We start from the raw sequence: 7,052 nt of genomic DNA, 5'->3' as shown, positions 1-7,052 counted from the left end.
TAGCATTAAATCTAATTTTAAAACACTGGAAATTTAATAAAAAACCCTAGTTTCCCTGAATTAAAAAAGAAAGTTTTCAGAGGGGAAAAACACAATTTATGCTTACCTGATAAATTTATTTCTCTTGTGGTGTATCCAGTCCACGGATCATCCATTACTTGTGGGATATTCTCCTTCCCAACAGGAAGTTGCAAGAGGATCACCCACAGCAGAGCTGCTATATAGCTCCTCCCCTCACTGCCATATCCAGTCATTCGACCGAAACAAGACGAGAAAGGAGAAACCATAGGGTGCAGTGGTGATTGTAGTTTAATTAAAATTTAGACCTGCCTTAAAAGGACAGGGCGGGCCGTGGACTGTATACACTACAAGAGAAATAAATTTATCAGGTAAGCATAAATTATGTTTTCTCTTGTTAAGTGTATCCAGTCCACGGATCATCCATTACTTGTGGGATACCAATACCAAAGCTAAAGTACACGGATGATGGGAGGGACAAGGCAGGAACTTAAACGGAAGGAACCACTGCCTGTAGAACCTTTCTCCCAAAAACAGCCTCCGAAGAAGCAAAAGTGTCAAATTTGTAAAATTTTGAAAAGGTGTGAAGCGAAGACCAAGTCGCAGCCTTGCAAATCTGTTCAACAGAGGCCTCATTTTTAAAGACCCAGGTGGAAGCCACAGCTCTAGTAGAATGAGCTGTAATCCTTTCAGGGGGCTGCTGTCCAGCAGCCTCATAGGCTAAGCGTATTATGCTCTGAAGCCAAAAGGAGAGAGAGGTTGTCGAAGCTTTTTGACCTCTCCTCTGTCCAGAGTAAACGACAAACAGGGCAGATGTTTGACGAAAATCTTTAGTAGCCTGTAAGTAAAACTTCAAGGCACGGACTACGTCCAGATTATGCAAAAGACGTTCCTTCTTTGAAGAAGGATTAGGACACAATGATGGAACAACAATCTCTTGATTGATATTCCTGTTAGAAACCACCTTAGGTAAAAACCCAGGTTTGGTACGCAGAACTACCTTGTCTGAATGAAAAATCAGATAAGGAGAATCACAATGTAAGGCAGATAACTCAGAGACTCTTCGAGCCGAGGAAATAGCCATCAAAAACAGAACTTTCCAAGATAAAAGTTTAATATCAATGGAATGAAGGGGTTCAAACGGAACTCCCTGAAGAACTTTAAGAACCAAGTTTAAGCTCCACGGGGGAGCAACAGTTTTAAACACAGGCTTAATCCTAACCAAAGCCTGACAAAATGCCTGGACGTCTGGAACTTCTGCCAGACGCTTGTGCAAAAGAATAGACAGAGCAGAGATCTGTCCTTTTAAAGAACTAGCTGATAAGCCTTTGTCCAAACCCTCTTGGAGAAAGGACAATATCCTAGGAATCCTAACCTTACTCCATGAGTAACTCTTGGATTCACACCAATAAAGATATTTACGCCATATCTTATGGTAGATTTTCCTGGTGACAGGCTTCCGAGCCTGTATTAAGGTATCAATGACTGACTCGGAGAAGCCACGCCTTGATAGAATCAAGCGTTCAATCTCCATGCAGTCAGTCTCAGAGAAATTAGATTTGGATGATTGAAAGGACCTTGTATTAGAAGGTCCTGCCTCAGAGGCAGAGTCCATGGTGGAAGAGATGACATGTCCACTAGGTCTGCATACCAGGTCCTGCGTGGCCACGCAGGTGCTATCAGAATCACTGATGCTCTCTCCTGTTTGATTTTGGCAATCAGTCGAGGGAGCAGAGGAAACGGTGGAAACACATAGGCCAGGTTGAAGAACCAAGGAGCTGCTAGAGCATCTATCAGCGTTGCTCCCGGGTCCCTGGACCTGGATCCGTAACAAGGAAGCTTGGCGTTCTGGCGAGATGCCATGAGATCCAGTTCTGGTTTGCCCCAACGATGGACCAGTTGAGCAAACACATCCGGATGGAGTTCCCACTCCCCCGGATGAAAAGTCTGACGACTTAGAAAATCCGCCTCCCAGTTCTCTACGCCTGGGATGTGGATTGCTGACAGGTGGCAAGAGTGAGACTCTGCCCAGCGAATTAACTTTGAGACTTCTAACATCGCTAGGGAACTCCTGGTTCCCCCTTGATGGTTGATGTAAGCCACAGTCGTGATGTTGTCCGACTGAAATCTGATGAACCTCAGTGTTGCTAACTGAGGCCAAGCTAGAAGAGCATTGAATATTGCTCTTAACTCCAGAATATTTATTGGGAGGAGTTTCTCCTCCTGAGTCCACAATCCCTGAGCCTTCAGGGAGTTCCAGACTGCGCCCCAACCTAGAAGGCTGGCATCTGTTGTTACAATCATCCAATCTGGCCTGCGAAAGGTCATACCCTTGGACAGATGGACCCGAGAAAGCCACCAGAGAAGAGAATCTCTGGTCTCTTGATCCAGATTTAGTAGAGGGGACAAATCTGTGTAATCCCCATTCCACTGACTTAGCATGCATAATTGCAGCGGTCTGAGATGCAGGCGCGCAAATGGCACTATGTCCATTGCCGCTACCATTAAGCCGATTACTTCCATGCACTGAGCCACTGACGGGCGTGGAATGGAATGAAGGACACGGCAAGCATTTAGAAGTTTTGATAACCTGGACTCCGTCAGGTAAATTTTCATCTCTACAGAATCTATAAGAGTCCCTAGGAAGGAGACTCTTGTGAGTGGTGATAGAGAACTCTTTTCCACGTTCAATTTCCACCCATGTGACCTCAGAAATGCCAGAACTATCTCTGTATGAGTCTTGGCAATTTGAAAGCTTGACGCCTGTATCAGGATGTCGTCTAGATACGGAGCCACCGCTATGCCTCGTGGTCTTAGAACCGCCAGAAGTGAGCCCAGAACCTTTGTAAAAATTCTCGGGGCAGTGGCCAACCCGAAGGGAAGAGCTACAAATTGGTAATGCCTGTCTAGAAAGGCAAACCTTAGGAACCGATGATGATCTTTGTGAATCGGTATGTGAAGGTAGGCATCCTTTAAGTCCACTGTGGTCATGTACTGATCCTCTTGGATCATGGGTAGGATGGTCCGAATAGTTTCCATTTTGAATGATGGAACTCTGAGGAATTTGTTTAAGATCTTTAGATCCAAGATTGGTCTGAAGGTTCCCTCTTTCTTGGGAACCACAAACAGATTTGAATAAAATGCCTGTCCTTGTTCCGTCCACGGAACTGGATGGATCACTCCCATTACTAGGAGGTCTTGCACACAGCTTAGGAATGCCTCTTTCTTTATCTGGTTTGCTGATAACCTTGAAAGATGAAATCTCCCTTGTGGAGGAGAAGCTTTGAAGTCCAGAAGATATCCCTGAGATATGATCTCCAACGCCCAGGGATCCTGAACATCTCTTGCCCACGCCTGGGCGAAGAGAGAAAGTCTGCCCCCCACTAGATCCGTTTCCGGATAGGGGGCCGTTCCTTCATGCTGTCTTGGGGGCAGCAGCAGGCTTTCTGGCCTGCTTGCCCTTGTTCCAGGACTGGTTAGGTTTCCAGGCCTGTCTGGAATGAGCAACAGTTCCCTCTTGTTTTGAAGAGGAGGAAGTTGATGCTGCTCCTGCCTTGAAATTTCGAAAGGCACGAAAATTAGACTGTTTGGCCTTTGATTTGGCCCTGTCCTGAGGAAGGGTATGACCCTTGCCTCCAGTAATGTCAGCAATAATTTCCTTCAAGCCAGGCCCGAATAAGGTCTGCCCCTTGAAAGGAATGTTGAGTAATTTAGACTTTGAAGTCACGTCAGCTGACCAGGATTTAAGCCATAGCGCCCTACGCGCCTGGATGGCGAATCCGGAATTCTTAGCCGTTAGTTTAGTCAAATGAACAATGGCATCAGAAACAAATGAGTTAGCTAGCTTAAGCGTTCTAAGCTTGTCAATAATTTCATTCAATGGAGCTGTCTGGATGGCCTCTTCCACGGCCTCAAACCAGAATGCCGCTGCAGCAGTGACAGGCGCAATGCATGCAAGGGGCTGTAAAATAAAACCTTGTTGAATAAACATTTTCTTAAGGTAACCCTCCAATTTTTTATCCATTGGATCTGAAAAAGCACAACTGTCCTCAACCGGGATAGTGGTACGCTTTGCTAAAGTAGAAACTGCTCCCTCCACCTTAGGGACTGTCTGCCATAAGTCCCGTGTAGTGGCGTCTATTGGAAACATTTTTCTATATATAGGAGGTGGGGAAAAGGGCACACCGGGTCTATCCCACTCCTTGCTAATAATTTCTGTAAGCATTTTAGGTATAGGAAAAACGTCAGTACACACCGGCACCGCATAGTATCTATCCAGCCTACACAATTTCTCTGGAATTGCAACTGTGTTACAGTCATTCAGAGCAGCTAATACCTCCCCAAGCAATACACAGAGGTTCTCAAGCTTAAATTTAAAATTAGAAATCTCTGAATCAGGTTTCCCCGAGTCAGAGATGTCACACACAGACTGAAGCTCTCCGTCCTCATGTTCTGCATACTGTGACGCAGTATCAGACATGGCTCTAACAGCATTTGCGCGCTCTGTATCTCTCCTAACCCCAGAGCTATCGCGCTTGCCTCTTAATTCAGGCAATCTAGATAATACCTCTGACAGGGTATTATTCATGATTGCAGCCATGTCCTGCAAGGTAATCGCTATGGGCGTCCCTGATGTAATTGGCGCCATATTAGCGTGCGTCCCCTGAGCGGGAGGCGAAGGGTCTGACACGTGGGGAGAGTAAGTCGGCATAACTTCCCCCTTGTCAGAATCTTCTGGTGATATTTCTTTTATAGATAAAGACTGATCTTTACTGTTTAAGGTGAAATCAATACATTTAGTACACATTCTCCTATGGGGCTCCACCATGGCTTTCAAACATAATGAACAAGTAGGTTCCTCTGTGTCAGACATGTTTAAACAGACTAGCAATGAGACTAGCAAGCTTGGAAAACACTTTAAAACAAGTTTACAAGCAATATAAAAAACGTTACTGCGCCTTTAAGAAACCCAAATTTCCCCAAATTTTGAAATAACAGTGAAAAAATGCAGTTACACTAACGAAATTTTTACAGTGTATGTAATAAGTTAGCAGAGCATTGCACCCACTTGCAAATGGATGATTAACCCCTTAATACCAAAAACGGAATAACAAATGACAAAAACGTTTTTTAAACAGTCACAACTGCCACAGCTCTAATGTGGCTTTTTACCTCCCTCAATACGACTTTTGAAGCCTTTTGAGCCCTTCAGAGAAGTCCTGGATCATGCAGGAAGAAGCTGGATGTCTGTGTCTGTAATTTTTGCTGTGCAAAAAAATGCCAAAATAGGCCCCTCCCACTCATATTACAACATTGGAAAGCCTTAGGGAACTGTTTCTAGGCAAAATTCAAGCCAGCCATGTGGAAAAAACTAGGCCCCAATAAGTTTTATCACCAAACATATGTAAAAAACGATTAAACATGCCAGCAAACGTTTTAAAATACACTTTTATAAGAGTATGTATCTCTATTAATAAGCCTGATACCAGTCGCTATCACTGCATTTAAGGCTTTACTTACATTACTTCGGTATCAGCAGCATTTTCTAGCAAATTCCATCCCTAGAAAAATATTTTAACTGCACATACCTTATTGCAGGAAAACCTGCACGCTATTCCCCCTCTGAAGTTACCTCACTCCTCAGAATATGTGAGAACAGCAAAGGATCTTAGTTACTTCTGCTAAGATCATAGAAAACGCAGGCAGATTCTTCTTCTAAATACTGCCTGAGATAAACAGTACACTCCGGTACCATTTAAAAATAACAAACTTTTGATTGAAGAAATAAACTAAGTATAAAACACCACAGTCCTCTTACGACCTCCATCTTAGTTGAGAGTTGCAAGAGAATGACTGGGTATGGCAGTGAGGGGAGGAGCTATATAGCAGCTCTGCTGTGGGTGATCCTCTTGCAACTTCCTGTTGGGAAGGAGAATATCCCACAAGTAATGGATGATCCGTGGACTGGATACACTTAACAAGAGAAATACACTTTTATAAGAGTATGTATCTCTATTAATAAGCCTGATACCAGTCGCTATCACTGCATTTAAGGCTTTACTTACATTACTTCGGTATCAGCAGCATTTTCTAGCAAATTCCATCCCTAGAAAAATATTTTAACTGCACATACCTTATTACAGGAAAACCTGCACGCTATTCCCCCTCTGAAGTTACCTCACTCCTCAGAATATGTGAGAACAGCAAAGGATCTTAGCTACTTCTGCTAAGATCATAGAAAACGCAGGCCGATTCTTCTTCTAAATACTCCCTGAGATAAACAGTACACTCCAGTACCATTTAAAATTAACAAACATGATTGAAGAAATAAACTAAGTATAAAACACCACAGTCCTCTTACGACCTCCATCTTAGTTGAGAGTTGCAAGAGAATGACTGGATATGGCAGTGAGGGGAGGAGCTATATAGCAGCTCTGCTGTGGGTGATCCTCTTGCAACTTCCTGTTGGGAAGGAGAATATCCCACAAGTAATGGATGATCCGTGGACTGGATACACTTAACAAGAGAAATTAAGCTTTCTTTTCTGTAAATGGCGCCAAGTAATACAATCCTATTCTAAAGAGATACAAATACAACTAATTCACACTTTTTTCGGCTCAGAATACCTCAGAGGTGCCATAGCTAGAAATATGTTTCCCAGCCCAGGAATATGAAGCAATGGAGTTAAGACGAGTGTGGGGGAGAAATCCTTTTTTTCTGTTGATTTTGTACATAAAGAATGATAAAAACCCAAAAAACAATATGGTACTTCAATTATGAATGAAAGGTTTATGACTTATTTATATTATTTTTCTTTAGTCTAAGTATAGAAACCTTTACAAAGTTATCTATTGAAGATTGTATTATTTTTTTGTTAATATGTTATCTGCCCAGTGTGGCGAATGGATCTGTGTTGTATATTCTTTTTGTGATACTATCTGTTGGATATAAATAAATTATTTTAAAAAAAAGTAAATTGAGGCATCTCTTAAAATAGGCATGCTCTATCTGATCCACAAAAGTCAAAATTTTAG

This window comes from Bombina bombina, chromosome 1, assembly GCF_027579735.1.
Source record: "Bombina bombina isolate aBomBom1 chromosome 1, aBomBom1.pri, whole genome shotgun sequence".
Taxonomy (NCBI): domain Eukaryota; kingdom Metazoa; phylum Chordata; class Amphibia; order Anura; family Bombinatoridae; genus Bombina; species Bombina bombina.
This window is presented reverse-complemented; position numbering follows the sequence as displayed.